The sequence below is a fragment of the Herpailurus yagouaroundi genome, unplaced genomic scaffold (assembly GCF_014898765.1).
Source record: "Herpailurus yagouaroundi ecotype Mexico unplaced genomic scaffold, PumYag 218, whole genome shotgun sequence".
Classification (NCBI taxonomy): domain Eukaryota; kingdom Metazoa; phylum Chordata; class Mammalia; order Carnivora; family Felidae; genus Herpailurus; species Herpailurus yagouaroundi.
The window spans coordinates 2,043,470-2,066,963 of NW_024412449.1; the positions used below are offsets into that span (position 1 = coordinate 2,043,470).

General features: G+C 47.1%; 1 protein-coding gene across 10 annotated transcripts in view; it reads right to left on the reverse strand.

Moving 5' to 3' along the window:
• Positions 1-23,494, reverse strand: part of TEAD1 (TEA domain transcription factor 1) — a 269,913-nt gene that overhangs the window by 197,008 nt on the left and 49,411 nt on the right. The window contains exon 1 of one of the 10 annotated variants that reach the window (XM_040456830.1): positions 1,979-2,002. The exons of the other annotated variants lie outside the window; for them this stretch is intronic. The gene's annotated coding sequence lies outside the window, so the exon portion shown is untranslated. Of the gene's footprint in view, positions 1-1,978; positions 2,003-23,494 lie in introns of those variants that run through there. 10 annotated transcript variants of the gene reach the window in all.

The following is a 23,494-nucleotide window of genomic DNA, read 5'->3' on the forward strand; positions in this document are numbered from 1 at the left end:
TTGAAAAACCTTCCTCCAATCTCCAAAGGCCCTGATGAGCTAGCCTTTAGTCTCAACATCAACTCTGCTGAACCCCCTTCAAGGTAGGGCCTGTTACCTAATGAGCCACAACCCGAGGTCTTAACTGATGACACACAGGCCCCCCTCCCAGGTCTGTGGGATCCCTGCTCCGATCCCTGAGCCCCAGCCCTGCCACAGCTGCTCCATGTGGGACACAGGTTCCAGCCTTCTCAGCTCACAGCCAGTCCCCCTCCGGGGGCCTGGGGGCTGCAGTCGGCAGGCCAAAGTGTCAGGTTACCGCAAAATAACAGCGGGCCTGCACAGTCAGCGAGCAGGCCAAGTGCAGAAAGAGAAGCCCAGGAGAAACACACACACACACACACACACACACACACACACACACACACAACAACAACAACAACAACAACAACAACAAAAAGCAGACATTTGAGTTTGAGTCAAAGAGGAACTGGGTTTTAAGAAATATACTTTAAATTCACAACTACGCTCTTCACATAACCACTACAGCCCCTACAATAACTCATTCACTTAGTGTCCCATCCAGAGCAGCTTATATTTATATTCTGCTTAACTACTTTAAACGTGCTTTTAAAAACATTATTTTAGGGCAAGAGATTGGGGGGGGGGCGCGGATTTTTATTTATTTATTTTTCTTATTTAGTTTGCGTCTTTTATAAAAGTCAGATTGGGGTCAGTGAAGGTTTTAACAAGTATTCCCATTCAACAAATCCCTGATATTACTCAGCTTTAATTTTCTCAAAACTAAATCCAAACATGACAAAGCTAATTAACTCTGCTGAAGGAGGAACAGACCTTCAAGAAAGAAAAGGCTAATAAAAAGCATTCGCACATTTTTTTTTTCCCTTTTCCCAAAATGAAACCAAAAGTCACCCCCGTGCTACCCTCATGCAGGAACACTGCTGGCTTGATGTGGTCTGACCCAGCCGGCGTGCTTCAAATAAAGTTAACTTCAATCACGGTGGCGAGTTAACAGGTTATTGATTCTCTGTCCACTGTTCTTTCATCTGGGTATACTCCATACACCATGCTTCTGTAATGCGCTCCTAGCAACTGTTTTATAAGAGGGTGGGTTGGGTGCAGACCTAGTTACAAGAAATGCCCTCCTCCAGCTGGCAGGTAAAACCCAAGGCCAGGCAGTGTCGGGGGCGGATTTGGTTTCTCATTGTAATCCCTCATGCGAGAGCCCGCTGTGAAAGCCCCAGCACATTAGATCCCCCGGAGGAAGGTGTTGAAAGGGAGGCAGATTAAAAAAAAAAAAAAAAAAAAAAAAATCCAAATAGGGGGAAAAAAAAATAGATTCTTTAAGATCTTCTTTAAAAAAAAAAAAGTGTGTTTTCCTGAGGAAAGGTTCTCCAACAAGACCTTATTTTATAGTCATTGATCTATGTTTCAAGTTAAAATAGCAGGGTTATGAGGATTATGAAGGCAAGCAGTGCCCTGAACAGGACTCCATTGCAAATACTTAAAGGGGAAGGGGCGGGGGAGGGACTTTAAAATGGCAATCACAGTGGCAACCAGCCCAGCTGGTAAACACGCAGACAGGCAGATTGTGTGCTTCATTTTTTTTTTTTTTTTTTTTTAAGAAATAGCCCTCTCCCAATCCCATCCAAAACTTCAGAGAAGGAACCTATTAGCAGCCGGGGCTGAGTTCTGCAGGTTTAGAAGACTAACACACACACAGTGAAATTAACAGCAGTTTCAGTCGGTCTTTAGAAACAGTCTAATTCCCGGAAGAGAGGATCTCATCCGCTTGTTCCTCCTCAGGCTGTCAGAATTCACACAGTTCATGCAGGACACATCACACCGTGCAATTACCAACCGGCACTGCCACTGCAAAAGATCTTTAATAATCCTGATTTTTTTTTTTTTTTTAACCATAAAAGCTCTCATTATTAGCCCAGCTCTTTTGGCTTGTCCAGCGTGCCTGGTCACTTACAGGAGGAGGAGAAAAAACCCAGGACTCAGCTCATCTTTCCCCAGCTGTGTCTCCCAGGGAGCTGTTCGTGTCTCCACAGTGTGATGCCACGCCACCGCACTGGCCGACCGGGTTTAAAATTAGCCGAGCCCTGGAGAGCCACGGGTAACCTTCGGACAAGGTTAGCCGGCAGAGCAGCGCACGACTCGGGGAGGGACATTAATGAGAAGCCAAGTAGAGCTTTTCAACAAGCCCATTAGGGCCTCTCTGAACCCTCACAGTCTGGAAACCTGGAGGAGCTGGGTACACCCGCACGAGGAGGCTGACCTAGGCTCTTATTTTTATCCCACTAAGTCAGCAGCTTCCTTTATAGGCAATTGACACAAGCTCTAAATGTGTTTCTCCAAGTTTCAATTCGGCATACTCAGCTGCTGATTAGACATTAAGTTTAAAACTTTAAACTGGATTTTAAAAATATTACATTTATTCTAAACGTAAAGTTCATACCCACAGATGACCAAAAAACTGGAACATCTGGAAATATGCACAGAAAACGAACTTTACCCATAGTCCTCCACCAAACAGTCGTCAGTGCTAACAACACATTCTGACGTACTTCTTGCATAAATAATGTTATTCTCATCAATACTATTTACTATTATTCCCTACAGTCTTGGGTTCATTTCACACTTAGCATTTTCCTGAGTCCTGAAACATTCTTTGTATTCGTGATTTTTACGACGTATAGTATCCCATGTTGTGGATATACTTATTATTTGACTATTTCCCCACGGGTGCGCATTCATATGTTGCCCAACTGTTCACTGTTATGGCAAACATCCTTGTAATCATCTCCTATGGACAGATTCCTAGAATCCACAAGAGCAGGGAAAAATGGAAGCCACTGGTGCAGACTGGGGACCCTTGAAGACTGGGACTGTGCCTGTCACGCTGTGGTATTTTCTGAATAAAGGAATGCATCTCGGTGCTTCTCAAATAGACAACCCTAAATTCTTATGTGACACTTTCCAAGCGCCTACCGGGAGATCAACAGGCCAGCACAACAGAAGTCCCCTCAGCAGTGAGACAGAGGAAGCCACAAGCAAGGGGTCCCTCTAACACCTCTAAACACCTGTCAAAGGGGATGTGGATGCTGCTGGTACTATCCACACCAACCCCACCAATACCTCCCCGGTAGGGCCAAGCTGGTTGTCTACAATACTGAAATATTTCCATACGAGTTGGTGAAGAGCCAGTGGTACAAGCCCGTGGAATGCCCTGTCCCTTTGGCTGCCCCCCCTCTCCCAGAACCCCCAGGCCTCCTCTCTATCCCCATGAAGGATAAGTGCCTGGAACACCCCGGGGCCTCCAGTGCTTTCCCTGGTGTCAATGTCCTTATGGTTTAATAAATATTTTAAATACCACTCCTGTTCGCAGGCAACTTATAACTCAAGGTTTGCTTTTTATTTTTATTTTTGAGAGAGAGCACACGCACGTGAGCAGAGGAGAGGCAGAGGGAAAGAGAGGGAGAATCTCAAGCAGGCTCCACACTCAGTGCCGAGCCCGACGTGACGCTCGATCCCACGACCCTGAGATCATGACCTGAGCCCAAATCAAGAGTCGGATGATCAACCAACGGAGCTCCCCAGATGCCCCAAGATTTTCTTTTTAAATTTTCTTCATCCTCCCTCCCCACCAGCTCCCCAAAGACCACTGGTTAAAATCGTAATTATCACACCAGCACTGTTTCTTAAATTCATTAAAATCCTTTATATTTTATTTTTAAAGCCGAAATGGACCGTTAATAAAAAGCACTTCCCAAGACGCTAGCAGGGAGCTCTTGCCACGAAGTTATTCTCTACAGGGCATAGTGAATTGGGTTAGACAAACAGGGACATCATAATCATAAGGTCCATACACCAAGTACGAACACCCGTGATACTGGCTCCTCAAGGATAAAAGCTGTCTGGTTAAATCACATGAAACTTAGAGGAAGTCTCAGATCATCAACTATAATTCTCAGGAAGCTAAAGCAAACATATCGAAATGCTGAAGTCTAGAGATAAGTAGAAGAGTCAAGTACAACCCAACCTGTGCCCCAACGACCCTGGTATTGGCTTACCTATCACTCCAGTAAATGTAGTATTTTGGAGCTGGGCGCATTGCTATGCAGTTGGAAGCATGATCTCTACCTCATCACTCTTTGCTAACCTACAGTATTTTCTGTGTGAGGGAACAGATACCGAGTAAGTGGAACAGAATTTTGCTTCCTCTAAATGTTTTTGTCTGTCCTCTATTGCGGATGCCAGGGCAGGGACAACAGCCAGGAAAGAGAAGGACAAACCAGAAGCCTGTAAATCGGACTCTGAAAACCAAACGAGAGGCAGCCTGGATGCGTTACAGCCCCGTCCAGCCCAGCAGCTGCGATGGTGGCCGGAGCGGGAATCAGCTCAAAGCCAATGCCCACCAACATCTCCACTAAGGAAGAATATATTCCAAATGTCATGTCACTATGGGAGGCACTTTTAACTCACAATATCAAATACAATGGCAAAAGCTTAAGGAAATACCTTGGAGTAGTAAATGGAAATCATAGCCACAGCTAACATTTATTTAACACTACTGTCTGTGAGGCACAAGGGTCAGGACGTTATTTTTATTATTTCTCCTACTCCTCATCACAGCTCTAAGTAGAGCTACACCCATTACTACATCCATTCTCCAGATAACGAAGAAAATGAAGTTTAGAAACTTTAAGTCATTTGTCCACCTGTCAAAGAGACATTCTAACCCAGATCCACCTCAGCTTGAGCCCAAAGTCTGTTTTTTTTGTGTGTGCCACAGTCAATCCCCCATCACTGGAGGTAATCAAGGAATAGCTGAGGGATCTCTTAACAGGGATGCTGTACTGGGAACTGGAGCGGGGAGAAGGATGTCAGGGAAGGCACATTCTAACCTCTGACCCATGACACATGAAAACAGATTGCCTCCTCGCCACTGGCTCTGTACTGGGTGCTGATGGGACAGGAGGTGCGGGAGACCCTGTGAATGCAGTAAGCATACCGTCAGGGCTGAGAGAATGGACAGCCGCCGTGTTTTTCTGCTCACAACAAAAGGCAACAGAAAAGCAAGGCAGTTGGAGAGTCCAAACTCTACCCATGTCATCCCAGCAGAGCTGGCACATGGCGAGCACAGGTTCCTTCTCCGTCCCCGGAACACAACGGCAAGGGTGCATGCCTGACTACTGCAGGGCAATGAAAGATCTTTGTGTGTGTGTGTGTGTGTGTGTGTGTGTGTGTGTGTGTGAGAGAGAGAGAGAGAGAGAGAGAGAGAGAGAGCGCACGCACAAGCAAGAGTCGGGGAGGGGCAGAGAAAGAGACACATACAGAATCCCAGGCAGGCTCCAGGCTCTGAGCTGTCAGCACAGAGCCCGAGGCAGCGCTTGAACTCACGGACCGCGAGATCATGACCTGAGCCAAAGTCGGACGCTTAACCGACTGAGCCACCCAGGCACTCCGAGTCTTTGTCCTTCTCTTTTTAAAATTTCCTGCACCTGAATTCTTTTCCAACACAAAGCTAATATTTATGGTAAGTAAACTATTCAAATTTGTTTTAGAAAATATCAAGAACACAACCAGAAAAGGAGATGAATGGACAAGTCGCTCAGAAGTATGTGACTCTCCCCCTTCACTAGGAGAGGGAAAGGATGACAAATTCGAGCAAGCTGAAGGTGTTACTGTAAAGCTCCTAACCAGCAAACTTGTAGAGACAGTAATAACATCTGCAGTGAATATGACACCGGGGATGCACCATGGTGTTGGGGATGTTTAGACCCAAATGGCTACACTGACCAAGAGCCTCAAAGGCTTGGATCCTTTCACTTAGCAATCCTCGCCTTAGAAATTTATCAAAAAGAGAATTCCATGGAAGAAAAAAACATTAGGATCACAAAGATACACATTACAGAATCACCCATGATACTATGAACGGGGGGATGACTAAGAATACCACAGTACATAATGCAAAGGAAAACTGTCTCCATTTGTAAGAAAAATGAAAAAGAACAGGCTGAAACATTGAGGAAAGCTTCTCAGAGGATTGATTTTCAAAAGCAAAATACAACATTGTGTATATATGTATTAGAAAATACACACTTGTACGTGTAGAAGTGCGTATGAAATTATATGTATATGTATTTGTATATATTATAAAATAGACTTACACGTGTTATGTAATATTTATGTACTCACGAAATTGTGTATGGTATATACACAATTAAAACCTTGATTTTATGCTTGTACCTACAAAATAAAGTAACTGAAATTTCAAAAAATAGTTACTATTAGGAGGGTGACATTACAGGTTTTTTTGTCTTACACTTTTTTTATGTTCTATTGTTTTAAAAAATGACTCCACCTTTTTTTTAACGTTTATTTATTTTTGACGGAGAGACACAGCATGAGCAGGGGAGGGGCAGAGAGAGAGGGAGACACAGAATCCGAAGCAGGCTCCAGGGTCTGAGCTGTCAGCACAGAGCCCGACATGGGGCTCAAACCCACGAACCGTGAGATCATGACCTGAGCTTAAGTCAGACGCTTAACCGACTGAGCCACTCAGGCGCCCCAAAAATGACTCCAATTTCTGAAGAAAATTTAAATAATCAGCTGCAAGTTGAGACCTTTGAGCACTTGAATGAAAAAAGAAAAGCTTGGAAGTCAGACGTCTGTGTCAACCTGAATCCTCTCTATCTTCAGGACCCCCCAGGAGCCATTCTCCCACTTTCTAGGACTAGTCACAAGCTTCGAGTCCAGACGCACACAGATCGGAGCCTGTTTTTGGTAGACCCGAGGACTCTACAGCAGTAGTGGACGCTTACACCGTGTACGTTCTGGACCTGGCCCTACAGAAGCACTTTATAGGTCGATTCATTCAATCCTCTTAACAATCCTATGAGAAAAGTGCCAGCACCATTCCCATTTAGAAATGAGGAAACCAAGATCCAGAAAGAGATCAACTGCCTGGCCTCGCTCAGAAGAGGTGCAAGGCCAAGATCTGAGCACAGACGGCTCTAAACTGGCAACTACCAAACTAGACCGCCTGAACGTAGAGACGAGTCTCTCGCCCGCTGCTGTGCAGGCACCTCTTTTCCAAAATGTCCTTCCCTTAGCCCCCTGTAAGCTAAGACGCACATACTCCAGAGACCAAACTGGCCCCTCTTCAGCAAAACCTTCCCCGCGGCGCTCGCACGCAGCATGAATAGGCACAGAGTTTCAGTCTTCCGTGAAAACAGTTACGGAGACGGATCACCAGGACGGGGGGCAAACCAACGGGACAGTGCTTAACGCCACTGACCTGTGCACTTAAAAATGGTTAAGGCAGTGCATTTAGGTTATATGCATTTGACCACAATTAAAATTACAGATAAACAGGTCGGTGCGTAGATAGATAGGTGGGTAGGAAGGTAAAATGGGACCTCTAAGCGAAGAAATCAGACCAAGTGCAAGCGTACAGGCAGTGGAATCCGTAACAGAGCCCTCACCGCCCACAGAGGCCTCACACATCACACAGATGCCACATGCATCTTCCAAGACTCTTCCCCTTTCAGCAGGGAGAGCACTCCCTCCAGGAGCCTTCCTGGATCCCCAAGTCCAGTCTGGGGAGCCTGGTCACATGCTCACACAGCCTCATGCCCCTGTACCAGAGCACCTCTCTGAGTGTCTGGCAACCGGTCTGCGCCCCTGGTGTCAAGCTCCCTGAAGGCAGCACCCTTATCCTATTTGGGTGTGTCCTCAGGACCTGGTTCAACACATATCACCTTTCATAATTACCAAGTCAATTCATTAACTGCTGGGAAAAAAAGGGCCTAGAATACTTGCTCCGATTTTCAAAGCCCAAGAACACGGTTGTCTTGAAAGGTGGTGGTTAAAGAACGCAAGCCAATGCTCGTCAAAAACTCAAGATTTTCCCACCTGAACCTGAAAGGACAAGGGTCCATCCATCTGCAGAGATTCCCAGAGTCCACTGCCACCTCTATCAGCTATGGGGGATTTATCTGTGAACAGGTGATGTTCAGCATCTCCAGCCCCCACGGACTTAAAGCTCCATGCCTGTCTTCCAATACCCTGGGCTGGCACTCGGGTGCCAGGTGCTGTACAAGGGCGTAGGGCGCCTCTTCGAATTCTCTTGAGGTCAAGTTTAAATTGCAGTTTGATTAATTTGTCAGGCACCTATTCTTTGGGCTAAAATCAGAAAACATTCTTTAAGGCTGCTAAATCTTTATTGATCTGGAGAGGTCAGCTCAGAAGGCAGGGGCGGTAATTGCTTGTTCTTTGCATAGTGCACTTTCCATTCTTCAAGGCAGCTGGTAGAAGCACAGTATTTTTTTCTTGTGTGTGTTTCTGCTGTAATTACTTAATCGCCCCTAATACCATTCTGCTCATCACACCTCCAAGTCTACTCTCAGTTTATGTATCACATAGGAGGACAAATTTTTGAATCTGCTACTGAGCAAAGTAGGTTTCCTTTTTTTTTTTTTTCTGTCCCCCCTCCCCCCAATCACTGAGCAAACTCTCAAGAGGGAAGCAAGCATAAACCAGGCTCCTCCGGGCTGGAGCCCCGCAAGTCGGCCAACTGCCAGAGAACACAGAACCCCAACTGAAGGGCACAAACATGCCTGGATTCCATGCCTTGAGTTCAGCTTTAGGGAAGCCCAACCTGGAACATTCACACACTGGGGCTACTCACAGTTCCAAACAGGTCGGGCTGAAATGACAAGGGAAGCAGACGTAAATGTTAGACACGCAGCTGCTGGCGGCTTGTGCGGAAACCCTCAACCAGGAAGCAAAATCCCTGCGTGAGCCTCGGGTTTTGATTCTTGCCCACTTACAAAGAAATACTATAGGTAAAGGATATTTGAGGCGCTGGGACAAAGGAGCGGAGACTCAGAGGGCCTTTTTAAAAGGAGATAATGATTGCCCTCTTTTATTTACTTATTTATTTTACATTTATTTAGTCTTCCACTTAGTCAAACCATCCGTATTATAGATGTTCAGGGAATTATGGAGACAGCAATGTGTCAACACACAGCCTGACTCTGAGTCGCTGAGCCCGTGCTGGGTTAGGTAGGACGCAACAATTATTAACTTAATTATCAATTAAACCTTGAGCGCCTCCGTTTCCTCATCTGTAAGCAAGGGAGCAGAAACAGGAGTTTTATTAGATAGGTCTCATGTGTAATATTCTTTCTAGTCCATTCATCTGTCCACCAGAACAGAGAGACTTCGGCCCATGCATGGCTGCATTCTCCACAACGTGAATCTTTTTAGAGTGCCATAAATGTTACTAACTATATTATATTTTACATATATATAGGCCATATTAAATATGTTCTAGCAGTGTTTTTTTTCTGAAGACACAGACTATTTCTTAACAAAATAATAAAAGGTGGTGATTCTAAGTTTTAAAGGCACTTTTCAAAAGTAGACCTTACAATAAAATTATAAATAAATTTTAGAAGGAAAAAAACATTTTCATTCATAGCATCTCATTTAAGAGACGCAAGCTGGGGCGCCTGGGTGGCGCAGTCGGTTGAGCGTCCGACTTCAGCCAGGTCACAATCTCACGGTCCGTGAGTTCGAGCCCCGCGTCGGGCTCTGGGCTGATGGCTCAGAGCCTGGAGCCTGTTTCCGATTCTGTGTCTCCCTCTCTCTCTGCCCCTCCCCCGTTCATGCTCTGTCTCTCTCTGTCCCAAAAATAAATAAACGTTGAAAAAAAAATTAAAAAAAAAAAAAAAGAGACGCAAGCTGTATTTGGCTATCTCAAAGAAATGTTCCCTGCTTTTTTTTTTCCCTGCTTTACCTACGGTATTTCTTTGCAAATGTTATCAAAAATCAAGGTTCCAGCTGGAACCCATCACATTCCATGACCATTAAATTTGACAAAAATTCTATATTAAATCGGTATGTTCAAGCATCATCCAATAAACTTTGAAGATTATACCTTCATCTGAAACAGAATACAGTGAATATTCAGACACAGATTTTTTTTTAGATTTAAGAATAATCATTGATAAACTGTATGTTCAAAGGAAGAGAGATCCTCACTTCTCACTTTATAACAGTGACTAGTTGAAGTCAATAAGATCTCTAAAATCCTAAATAAAATATTTCCGAGTCTTATATTCCTTCTTTAAGTTGAATTCACTTTCATTTTAAGATACATTGCTACCATGCAAACCTGTCTTTCCTGAATAGTTTGTTCTAGGTGTGGCAACGTGGGGGGTGGGGGGAAGGCTAGAAAAAAAAATAAGCTCTTTGGTCTTAATATGTTCACGTGTACTGGTTTTGATCAGAAATAGTAAATGAGAGAAGAAAAATGAGAGAGGAAGAAAAAAGGATGCGCGTAGGGGCGCCTGGGTGGCGCAGTCGGTTAAGTGTCCGACTTCAGCCAGGTCACGATCTCGCGGTCCGTGAGTTCCAGCCCCGCGTCGGGCTCTGGGCTGACGGCTCTGAGCCTGGAGTCTGTTTCCGATTCTGTGTCTCCCTCTCTCTCTGCCTCTCGCCCGTTCATGCTCTGTCTCTCTCTGTCCCCAAAATAAATAAACATTGAAAAAAAAAATTAAAAAAAAAAAAAAAGGATGCGCGGAAAATAAATGAGAGGAAGAAAAAGAATGTATTTGGAATTGCAGGGCACCGTGTGGTGATTCATAGAGAGAAATCATCGGAGAGGCAAACTATTTGCCAAAGTAAACAAATATCACAATCATATTAACATTTTAAAGGAGATCCCTGTTCACAATTCACACACACTGACAAAGTGCCTGAAGGTCAGCCTCAGTGACCTCTCTAGATGTCTAGATAAAGCATGGCCTGCTTCCGTCGGCTGGCTGAGACCCACACCTGGTAGCTACCTGGCCGGCCTGCTCATAATTTAGTCGGGTGTCATAAAACACATGCAGGCATTCATTCAATTAGCCTTCAACACGCACGGGGCAACTTCAGGCCAGGCTCCGTCCCCGAGATGAAGGTGGGAACCACCATGCCCCCCCTCAAAGACGTCACGGTCCCGTGAGAGGCAGCAACGTCAGCCATAACCCCAGAATTTAGAAGAGCGCGTGGCACACAGTAGGTGCTCAAAAGATAAAAAGGAGGTTGGGAGGCAGGGCGGGCGGGCAGAGGCTTATCAAGAGACCTGGAGTGTGGCAGGGAGCCTGGCTCTCGCGTGGAGGCCTGGCTTTGAATACACACCCCACGACTCCGAAGCTGTGCACCAGGCCACGCGTTCAATGTCGCCACACCTCGGCCTCCTCATGTGTTCTCTCCTTCTGCGGTGAGGAGCTAACATACATGGAAACGTCTGGAATGGCAGACATGTTAACCCCCTCTCCACCCACTGCTACCCCTGTCTGGGACAAGGACCAGAAGGCCAGAACCACCGCAGGACGAGATCTTTTTTCCCTACTTCTTCTTCCCCTCCCGTTTGTAATCCTTCCTGCAGAAACCCCTTTGCCCAATACTAGCTCAGACAAGACTCGGTGGGAATGAGCCAGAAAGGAAGGGGGTGAGAGGTGGAACGGAGAGGGAAAGCGAGCCCTCTGGCTAACTAGAAGGAAGGGAGGAGATGGCCATCCTTTGGAATGGAAACCCTAGGTACTTCTGAAGTGGAAAAGGGAGAAAGGACTGGCGAGCCAGAACCTGAAACGCTTCGGCCTCTGCTGGCCAGACTCCGCCGGACCTCCTCGGATTCCTGACAATTAGCGGGAGTTATTTACTCCCCATCTCCTCCTCTGAATCTCCTTTCCTAAATTAAAGTGCCTGCAGCGCATTAACACTTGAGGCGAACCTAAAAGAAAGCCTAAACCAAGCTTAAGCACAATCTTAGACCTTTTTCTTTTTTAAAAGAATGCAGGTGTGTGTTTGTGTATTTCTGTATACCCAGTTGTGAATGCACGTTTGCCTATGCATATATGTGCACGCACACAGACACGTGTGCTCTTTACGTAGGTAAGCATCTACAGATGAATATAAAGTAGGCTTCTTGGGGTTGAGGGAAGTGTGACAGACACCGCTTGCGTGCCGAGGGAAGGCAGGACAGGGAAATTGGGTGTCTACCTCAAACACGTGCAAGCTCAGCCTGCACAAATAACTAGGGTTTCAGCCAGTGCAGAAGCCCTTAAAATTTCCAAGACAACCACTGGGCAGTGCTGCAGGGTCTCGAAATTCCTGGGACTGGACCCAGCCCCTAACGAACCTCTCTCTCTCTCTCTCTTCCTGGAGGGAAGCTTCCCTTTTAGTCAACAAGGACCTTTGCCCTAACCAGGATCCCAAATCTCTTGGGAGGTGGGAAGCAGGGGTCCCAGAGCTGCTTTCGTGCCTGGAAAAGATCACAGACACACCGGGGGACCTGGAGCACTCAGGATTCTGACCCTTGACTCTCTTGAGGTTAAGAGATGCAGCCAAGTTCAATGTCCTCCAGTTCAACGGGCCTTTACCTAGAAGCAGCTGTGTCCAAAGCCCAGTGCTCAGCACTTACTTCTCCTAACACCATCCTGTGTGTTTCACGACAACCCGAAAAGGCAAGTGGGGAGTTAGTACTCCCCTCTCACAAACGAGGCGTCTGAAACTCAGAAGCACTGGTGGGCCCAAGGCAGGCCCCCGAGGTGGGTAAATGCAGGAACCATCATGCTGCCTCACACCGCAGATCTGGCTTCAAGAGTACTGGCTGCAGGAGAAGGATCTGAGCTCCTGGGTTCTGGTTTCAGTTCGGCCTCTGATCTAAGCGTAATCAATCATGAGTAGGTCTTCACTCTACAAGCCTCAAACTCTGAGACTATGACAAGAAAAAGAGAGGGCACCGTTGGTTCTACAACTCACAGGACAGAGTCAGGTAAGAACCCTCTATACAATCACTATTCAGCACAGTCCTCAAAAGCAGGGCAGGTGGTTTCCTGTCCTCAGCTCTCCCACCAACCACCATCTTCCCTGCCATCCCCTGGGTCCCAACTCAGGTTTTCACACCTCAAGCACTCACGCCTAATGTGCCCAGAGGAGTCCCTGCACTGCCAGCCTTTGTGGAAGACGTGGGGATCCATCACAACAATTAGCTCGAGCCCAAATACTCTACCCTGGGCGGCCTCTGCAGCGCCTGTACGTATCTTGACTGCACCTGTTACTCAGGTTTTGTCCCTTCAACCTCACCCGGAGACCCAGCCTGGACTTCTCTATACTCATCGCTGTGATCCCACAGCCACAACTGTGCCTTCATCCTCGGAGTTCAAGCAAAACAATCATTCACATGGCAACATTTGCTGGGTATCTGCTAGGTCACCTATAATAACATGGAAGTAGAAACTGTGTGGTTTTTTGTTTTGTTTGTTTTAAGAGAAGTAAAAGGATATGGTCTCAGCCCCCAAAGAACTCACCATCTAGTGAGGAAGACAGAGATGTAAAGGATCGCAGGGATTTGCTGAATCATTTGACCCTGGAATTTACCAGTGGCTGGGAGTTGGAAGGGACGGTGACTATGAAGAATGACAGTCTGCTCCTGATACGATCTCAAAGGATATAATGACCGGCTGACTTTAACGAAGTGGAAACTTAATAAGGATAAATGTCAAGACATGCACTTAGGTTCCCCCCCACCACTACCAAAAAAAAAAAAAAAAAAAAAAATCAACTCACAAGTATAGGGTAGAGAAGATCACATGAGAAAGTCTTAAGGGATTGGGTTGCCCGCAAGCTCAATGACTCTGTGATGAGGCTGCCATAAAAGCTAATGCAGCATCAGGCTGTCCTGATTAGAAATGCTGCATTCAGAGTATGAAAAGTGAGACTGCAAATCTGGATCCCACAGACAGGGAGGGATGAGTGGCCAAAAGTGAGCACACTTCGGTGAGCAGGAGCAGTCAAGAGTGCTTGGCTCCACATCCTAAGTGGAACGAAGAAGATGAGGCCAGAGAATGAACTTTGGGGGGCCAAGAGTGTCATCTTCAAATGACACAGTTTATACGTAAACTATAAAAGCAGTGAGATTAACCTAAAAGAATTTTTTTTTTACATTTATTTTATTTTTGAGAGGCAGAGAAAGACAGAGCACAAGTGGGGGAGGGGCAGAGAGAGAAGGAGACACAGAATCCGAAGCAGGATCCAGGCTCTGAGCTGTCATCACAGAGCCTGACGCAGGGCCTAAACTCACAAATCGTGAGATCATGACTTGAGCCGAAGTCGGACACTCAACCGACTGAGCCACCCAGGCGCCCTCTCTAGAAGAATGTTTATTATAGCACGGTTTATAAATTGCCAAAAAACAAGGGAGCACAGGCAAAATATCTGACAAGAGGGGAAAAAAAAAATCACACATCTCATTATGAAATGATACCAAGTACAATATCAAATATTTATTGACATGGAAGACAGCAATCAAATTCTATTTACAAGACAAAATTACAAAATATTATGCACACAGACTATATATAATTCATTTTGTAGAAACAACATATAGACACATCAAAAATTGCACTAAAACCTGTCTGGGAGACTATGTAGCGTGAAGCTAACAACACTACGAGTGGTGAAATTCTTGATAGTTTAAAACTTCACCTTTTTTATTATTTCATAGTAAACATATATTGAAAATCTGATATGGACAAAGAAAAAATCTAAACGGGCTACCCGACGAAAAGAGCAATCAGATGTTCATGTATGGCTCCAGCGCAAGAGGGGGTTAGGATTAATGGCTAAGGACGGAGAAGACCCCATCTGAGCTAAATAAATAGCCCTTCATTTGTAGTGAGCTCCCCATCAAAAGAAACGTGCCTCTAGGAAGCATTAAGGCTCTTTGGGAACGCACTGTAGGAGAAGCCTCCATGAGTGGAGGGTTACCTCCTCCTAAATGACCCTCAAGGTTGCCTCTCATCTATATACTCCAATTCCTTGATGGACGCTTCAGGCATCCATGCTCCAGGCCCCTACAATCTCAAATCCTCAAACAAGCTTTTAGGGTCTACCTCTCTGCTCTCTCACCAAATCACGGCCAAATGGAGTATGGTTAAAAGGACATTCAACTGGGAATCAAAAGGTCCGGATCCCAGGGGTACCACTGGAAAGAAGAATCTGGCCTTGAACAAGTCACTTAATCTCTAGAAGCCTCAGTTTCCCCATCTGCCAAGTGGCAGTAAAATGTATACAATCTCAGAAGGTTCTGCTCACCTTTCAAGAAAAAGCCTGTGGGGTTGCTTTGTAAAGTGCTATACAAGCAGGAGATGTTATGTTCCCATCAGGAGAGCATTTAAAGCTGAAGCTGGATGGCCAGGTGATAGGGCAAGCTACGGGTGTCCCCTCCCGTGGAAGCAGACACAACCATACCACCAAGGTCCTGACTCTACCACGATGTGGCTCCAGTGCCACCTGCATGACAAGGCCCTCTGGTCCTTCAGCTTCCCCCGACCGCTTGTCAACCTCGAAGTATAATGTTGCAATGCTTCTTCTCCAGCTTCTGGGAGGAGTCTTCATTTTTCACTAGGACTACAGGTTTTTTCAATATGGCTACCCGTTTTTAGGACTAGGACCAAGGCCCCTGCCTTCATCCATGATCCCTAAGGGCTGCTGGGCACTCATGAAAGACTTCCTGATGATCTGACCGAACCCTAACCGAACTCTGCTACTTACAGTGTAGCCGCTGGACCGGCACCACAGGCATCATCTCAGAACGTGCTAGAAATGCAGATTCTCAGGGCCATGTCCCAGAACCGCTCAATCAGATTTTGCGGCGACTGGCAGGCGATTCACATGCTAGCAAAGTAACGGTACATTCAACCACCAAGAAGCAGAGGGAAGCCATGGGGCACTCTCACCCTACAAGATCTCCAAGGCCCAGAAAGGGGCCTCGTTCCTTCATTCACTCGTCCAACAACCATCTATTAAGTGCCTACATCGTGCCAGACACGTGCTGAGGCGCCACGTGCCTGTTCTAACCAGGTGTAATAAACGGTAAGGCTCCTCCAGTATCAGAGAGAATCTCCCAGGATAGCTGCCTGCCCACAATAATTCAGCAAAAAACAACTTACGTCCCTCCTCCGAATTGCAGCTCCCCCAACCCTGGCCCAGCTCCTCAAATGCTTTGCAGGTGTCAGGGCTGGTATCTGTTCACAAACCATCGAGAAACCACCCACACAATAGCCATGGCCCAATGGTGTGGGCAGAGCCCCTTTTTATTTCCGCAGGTGCTACATTCCGAAGATATTTCTGCTTATAAAGCATGGCAGGAATTCTACACTTAGGGAAGAAAAGAGGTTAAAGAAGGGCCTTATTTTTCCCAGAGGAGAGAGGAGACTCACAGAGAGGTTTACATTTCTAAAATGTATTTATTTTATCAGCCACATGCCTGCAAGTCAAACATCTCCTTAAAGACATTTTGCAGACAGAGATACTCTGGGAACACACCGGAGGCAGCTTATTTACGTGCCGCTATTACAAAACTAGCCCAAAGGGATGAGTATCAGATGCCATCTCCCGCTGAAGCGACCGTCCGCCTGCCCGCCACCTCTATGCCAGGTCACAGCTACTTCGTGCCCATCAAATATCCCCTGCTTGGGCCTGCCACACCGCCTCTGCCCCTCTGGTCCCCGGAGAGCCTCCCAATTAGCCTGGGCCACTCCCAATGGAGGACAGCCGTCTGCTCCACACGCTCTGAGCCATCTTTGGGCATCTGTAAACTGACAATGAAAAGTGTAATCAATACACGTACAGGTGCGACATCAGTCTGGAACATGGTCACAGTGCTGGAAACTGCAGGGGCTGGTAGGATCCCAGGCAAACTGAGCTCCTTGATTTCATTTCGAAGAAGGTGTGCTGTCTCTCTCAACTACCTCTGAGCTCATACCTCTGTTATCTCTCATGAAGTCGCCCTTTGAGTCACAGGATTTAGCACTTTGGGAATGCTTACCATGCCTCCCACAGTCCTCTCCCTTGGTCAGGCAACTGTCTCCTTCCCAACGGTGAGAATTTTGAGGGCAGGGGCTGGGCTGTCCTCTGCTCGGCACAGCATCTCTGGAGCCCAGCAGATACCCACCACATCCAGGTTTCAGGCAATACTGGTAGAATGTCAACTCCTTCAACAAGCACTTAATGAGTGCTGGGCTGCTATTGTTTTGTTTTGTTTTGTTTTTAATGTCTATTTATTTCTGAGAGAGACAGAGAGACTGAGGAAGGGGCAAAGAGAGAGGGAGACACAGAATCCAAAGCAGACTACACAGGCTCTGAGCTGTCAGCACAGAGCCCGATGCAGGGCTGGAACCCACGAGCTGTGAGATCGTGGCCTGAGCCGAAGTCGAACGCTTAACCGACTGAGCCACCCAGGCAACCCAATGAGTGCCTGGTTTTAAGATTACAACATGGGTATCCTCCACCTTCCATAAATTCAAGTTATGCTACCTCATTCTTATGAAAGACCTATGTTAGTACAGTAACAGTCTTTCCTGTACAAGTGAAAATATTCGTCAGGGTTCTTTCGGTCGGAGAAAACACATACTGATGTAGGTCCTTCCCAAAAGCAAACTGGCAAAATGTGAACTTTTGAAAAGCAAGGAAGAAATGCTCTTTGCTTCACACTCAGTCAGGTGAACATCTGACTCTTGGTTTCAGCTCAGGTCATCATCTGACAATTTGTGAGTTCGAAGCCCAGGCTGGGCTTTGCACGGACAGTGCTGGGCCTGCTTGAGATTCTCTCTCTCTCCCTCTCTCTGCTCTTCCCATGCTCATGCTCGCTTGCTCTCTCTCTCAAAATAAATAAATGAACTTTCAAAAATAATCACAGAATTACTTTACCTTTGGACAGCAAGGGAAAGCCGAAGATAAAAAAGAAAGAAAGAAATGGGAAAGCCCTTAACGGCCTTTTGAGATCAAGCAAGAAACAAGGACTCGTACAAGCCGGGATGAAATCTCCCGGGTAAGGGGTGAGGGAATTCCTGGGGCAGAGCAAGCCAAGGGCAACAGAAACGGAATTTTCTTGTCCACAACATCTCACGCAGATCCACCCCCCAGTCTGGAGTTCACTGCGAACTGCACGCCCTGTCCACACACCAGCCTCTTATTCTGCAAGTGGCCGGATTTCTCAGCTGTTTTTTAAAGTATCAGTGCGCTGCATGGTTTGTGGCCTCTTCGTCCTGGACTGTTCACCTGCAAGGAGACCCGCGGCCCACACCGGCATGTGCTTCTCACGAGCATTCTGACTTCATCCTCTTCAGCTGTCAAGGCCACGTGAGACAGACGCTGCAGTGAGGCACAGAGACAGTAAGGACTGCCCCCAGACGATGCCCTGGGGTCCCGAACCTCACCTCTTGCCCCGAGATCCTATGTTCTCGTCACCAACCCCTTCCCCTCCCGGGTCTCTCTTTGCACCGAGCATCTCTGTCCAACGGAGATGCGAGGCGAGCCATGTGGGTCATGGCACGTTTTCTAGTCGCCTCATTAAGAAAGGTAAAAAGAGCTGGGGCGCCTGGGTGGCGCAGTCGGTTGAGCGTCCGACTTCAGCCAGGTCACGATCTCACGGTCCGTGAGTTCGAGCCCCGTGTCAGGCTCTGGGCTGATGGCTCGGAGCCTGGAGCCTGTTTCCGATTCTGTGTCTCCCTCTCTGTCTGCCCCTCCCCCGTTCATGCTCTGTCTCTGTCTGTCCCATAAATAAATAAAAACGTTGAAAAAAAAAATTAAAAAAAAAAAAAAAAAGAAAGGTAAAAAGAGGGGGCCCCCGGTGGCTCTGTCGGTTGAACGTCTGACTCTTAATTTTGGCTCAGATCATGACCTCACGGCCAAGTCGGGCTCTGCACCAACAGCACGGGGCCTGCTTGGTCTTCTCTCCTCTCTCCCTCTCTCTCTGACCCTTGTGCACGTGCCGGCTCTCTCTCTCTCAAAAATACGTAAACTTAAAAAAAAAAAAAAGTAAAAAGAAACAGGTAACATTAATTTCAATAACTTCTTTTCAACACATCGGAACAGTATTTCAGCCCGTAATCGGTATTTTAAAAAAAACCACGGAGGTTTTGCATTCTCTTTCCATGCTAAGTCCTCGGAGGCCAGGGGTCACTGTGTACCTCCGGGCCATCTCGATTCAGAGGCCACCTTCCGAGTGCAGCACAGGCCTAGACTGAGCGTTTCCTACACACGCCTGAGTCTCCCGGAGCCTGCCACCTGCGGTCTCCAAGCACCTGGGGTCTTCCTTCCAGCACGGACTCTGCTGCCGGATCTGAGGACGGAGAGGCCCGTGTTCGGTCGACAGCTTTCCGTATATAAGGACTTTCAGCTCTACCCTTCAGGTCTCACCGGAAGTACCATCCCTCAAGGAAGTCTTCCCTGACTACAGGCCCAACAGTTATGTGCGCCTCCCCTGTGCCCAGGGCACCCCGGCTTCACCCAACACAGCCCCAGCAGCCAGACTGCGGGTGCCCGCGGGGCCATCTTCTCCACCATTCTAGGTTCCTTGACGACAGGACCGTGTCTGCCTCATTCAGAGCCTATGCCTTATCTCCCAGCCCAGCACAGGCTCAATAAACATTTGCCAGATGCACGGCTGGATGACTGGATAAACGAACGGAATCCCTCCCAACAAAAATCCCTCTCTCTCTCTCTCCAGGCCCTAGTTTCCTCGTCTGTAAAAGCTCCGTGGCTCCTCGCGGCTCTGCAAGTCAACTGCCTTCGCCATTTCATCCAGCCCTCACCGCACAACCAGTCTGACCAACCGTCTGACACAGGAAGGAACACTCCTTAGAATATGCTTTAGAGTTTCTTGCTCGGAATGCGACAACCAAATTGCTCTCAGGTCTTGTGAAAGTATCCTGTGAGCCTCCTGCTTTCTTTCCCACAGAAGCAGAGACATGAATACAGTCTCTCAGAGAACTCTTGAATACCTTCCCCGGCCAATGAGGTATATATTTCTTACAGAGGATATTTTCAACGTTGTCCTTAATGAATCAATGTCGGGTTTTAGACTCTCAAGGTTTTTCATCGCCGCTACCTTTCTACCAGCCAACCGCCTGATCGTCATGTCATTTACCCTGTATGCACCCCGATTTCCACATCCGTCAAATGGGGATAACAATATAACCAACTCAGGGTTGTTGTAACAGCAGAACGTCTTATGTACCGTACAGGGCCGAACAAATGTTAGCCACTACATATGCTATTTTCTCCTGAAGCGTGTCAGAGTCGAGTGACAGAGCAACCCACAAATGACACAGCCGCAGCCAGGGCCCAGGCCTAGGGACTCAGGCAAAGGCCAGAGAGAGCCCAGTGCACTTGCAGGCTAACCTCAAACAGCCCCAGAGTCCGTGGCCTCACAAAGCCAAGTCCCCACAGTGCTGCCTGGGGACCTCGGGTAGGAAGCAGCCCAGGAGGGCAGGCTTCCCCAGGTCAGTCCACTGGCTGGCCCCACCAGCAGGTGGAAGAGGGACAAGGCTGCCTACTGGAGCATGAAGCAGGGACTTTCTGTCTCAAAGGGCAGGGCCCCCACTGACCAAGGGGTCCTGCCCTCAGTTGGGCCTAGCCAGGGAGCTGGGGGCATGGCTCTGTCCACCTCTTCTCTCTCTCTCCTGCAGTGTTTTCAGGGGCACCTGAACTTTCCCCGAACCGGTTCTGCCTATGTCAAACAGGAACCAGGCTCGCATGTTATGTGTGCACACACGTGTGTTGTGTACGCATTTTATGATTTCAGAAGAAAGCACTCTGCAGTCCGAGAATGAGTCATCAGTAATCCTTGTCAATTTGCCAGCAGCCTGCCCCTCTTCATTACAAACAGAAAGATAAAAGCTCTTGCACTGCATTAGCTGGCATACGCCTCCACAGACAGTACAAATAAATTAATTGTGCCTCATCTCAAACAGCCCAAGAGGTGTGCGGGAGGGGAAAATGCTGTCCGTCTTGCTTCATTAACAAATTAAGCTGAAATCAAGCCGTCTCCAGCCCAAGACAGTAAGCATCCTACCAGGATCCTGGTGGGGTTGGGGGGGGGGGACCCCAGGGGCCACCTTAACAGAGGGTGCCTGGGGGGCCAAGACTGGCCCATCAAATCCCAGGTGCTCTTGCAAAAGAGGCCGGTTCGGTCATTTACCCCAGGCAAATAAACAGGCCAGTTCCGTGGGGTGGTATGTAGGCAGAGTGAAGGGGTTTGTCATCAGGCAAACTCTGTCATGCTGAGGATGGTGAGCATTCCAGAAAGAACAAAGTTATTCAAGACCAACTTGAAAAACAAGTTGGACTACCCTTCACCACGAGCTAAGATTACACCCTCAAACACACCTTTCTTCCATCCTGAGACGCTTACTTTTGCAGAGCAGTTAAAGGCAATTTGTTACAACGCTGTGATTTTCTTTATGCTGGCTCGGTGCTAAGTAATTTAGGCAACCTTCATTTTATATGCTGAAGGGGGCATGGCTGAAAAGCTGATCCTTTCATGTTTCATCTCCAAAGAGACAAAAGCAGTGCTTACAGGCGAGGAGGGGGACAGGAAATGGGGGCCCCTCACCCCATTAACTGGCAACCTGCAAGGAAGTTAGATCACGAACAGCTAATCCAACCGTAAAAGATGTCCAGAGTATTTATTATACAGATAGGCTCTGGGTTGGGTCTGTGTTCGTTTGGGTTTTTTTAACTGCAAAAATGCAAGAATCTGAAAAATCCTGAGCAGAAAAATCTGACCTCAAATGGCTAGATCCTGCCTATGACACAAAACAAAGAAGTTGAATAAAATCTTAAAAAATAGTAATAAAGCCATACCAAAACGTGACCATAATCGCAGAAATACCAGTCGAGCAATGAGGCACCACTGAGCCAAACCTTTGTAAAAACGACAGTATCTAATGCAAGCCAAGTTGTTAAAGACCTGGTACCTTCTTGTTCTGCTGAAGGCATCGCGAACTGGCACAACCCTCCTGGAAAGCAGTTTAGCACTATGCATCAAGAGACCAAACAATGTTTGCGCCCTTTAACCCAGAAATCCTGCTCTTGGGAATTCACCCTAAGGAAATAATCTACAATAAGGATGAGGCCATATCTCCAAGTATTATTTATAATAGTGCAAAACCGTAGGGGGGGGGGGGAGAAATCTCAATGCCCAATAAGAGATGTATGGTTAAAGAAATTCAGCCCATGAGATGATAGATTGTAAGACCATTAAAAACGAAGACTCTGTAACCATTTGGAAAACATTTGCTTAAGGTTTACTGCAAAGAGCAGAATACAAAATTGGGCCTACATATGATTACAGCTATACAGAAATATGCCTGTACTCAGACAAGGGCTAAAAGAAAAATGAAAACAGTTGTGTTAGGATGGTGAGCTTGTGGGTGAACTTTTTTCTTTTGCTTCATTGCCTTTATTGTGGTTGCAGCATTTTATTTTGTGAAATAAAGAGAAATCACGGGGTGTAGACGCAGCCGTTCAACTCAAGAGACTCTTGAGGATGAGGCGGGAATCTGGGAAACCACTAGACTAGTTTTGGGCATGGGACAAACAGAGTCTCTGTCCTTGGCCCGGCCTGGGACCCTCCAATCCCATCCCTCAGCCAGCAAGGCAGGCTGGCCAGGAATGGGACGCTCAGGGAAGCCACACGACCCATTCACAGAGGGATGAGGCTACCAGACGACGGACACGGCTGAGACTCCAAACTATTTTGCTCGAAAACCCTGGCCCATCCTGTCTACTGTGGGCTCTAATTCCAAGGTCCTTTCCTTCTCTGGGAAATAGTCTCCACCTTAATAAAACGAAGAGACTAAAACTTTCTTTCTTTCAGCACTGTGTGAATCTGACCTCCTGTATCCAACTCACGCCCGCTGCAGGTTGAAGCCCCAACCCCACCTAGTGCATCAGAGCATCTGGGACTGAAGTACCAGAATGTGAATTTCACCAGCCATGCAGGCAATTCTTCAGGCACAGGGATTGCTGAGGCCCACTAGTCTAAGGATCTTGCAAACATCTGCCAAGTCCCAACACCCAAACTCAAATGTCCATCTCCCCACAAGATGAAAAAAATCTGTGGGCTGTGGGAAGAAAAAAACATATTTAGAAGCCCATATTTGCTCAAATGAGCATTTAACTTCAGAGTTAAAACGTTAGAACACAAGAGAGGGACCTGTGTTTCTCAGACACATTTTTTCCTGCCGGAGTAATTTCTGAGCTACCAGATCTTACCCGATTTCACATGCCCTGTGTTTAGCAGAGTAATGGGAACACAGTAAGTGTTCAAAATGCTTGTTGAAAAAAATGAGTGAATGAATAAACAAGCAGGTAGCATGGTAGTACCTGCATCCCACTGTATTTAGACATGGAGGTGGGAGTGGGTAGAGATCATCCCCCGTGTTTTGCACAGTGGCACTGTGTCCCCAGCCACCAGAACAGGGTGTGGGGGTGCTGTCCACATGTGAACAGTAGTTGAATAAATGCACAATAGGCACCAGCAAGAGGCAGACAAAAAAAAAAACAAACAAACAAACAGTGAGTGCTCCCAGATCCAGCCATGTCAATCATAAATGGATGTTGTTCCTACAGAAGGGAA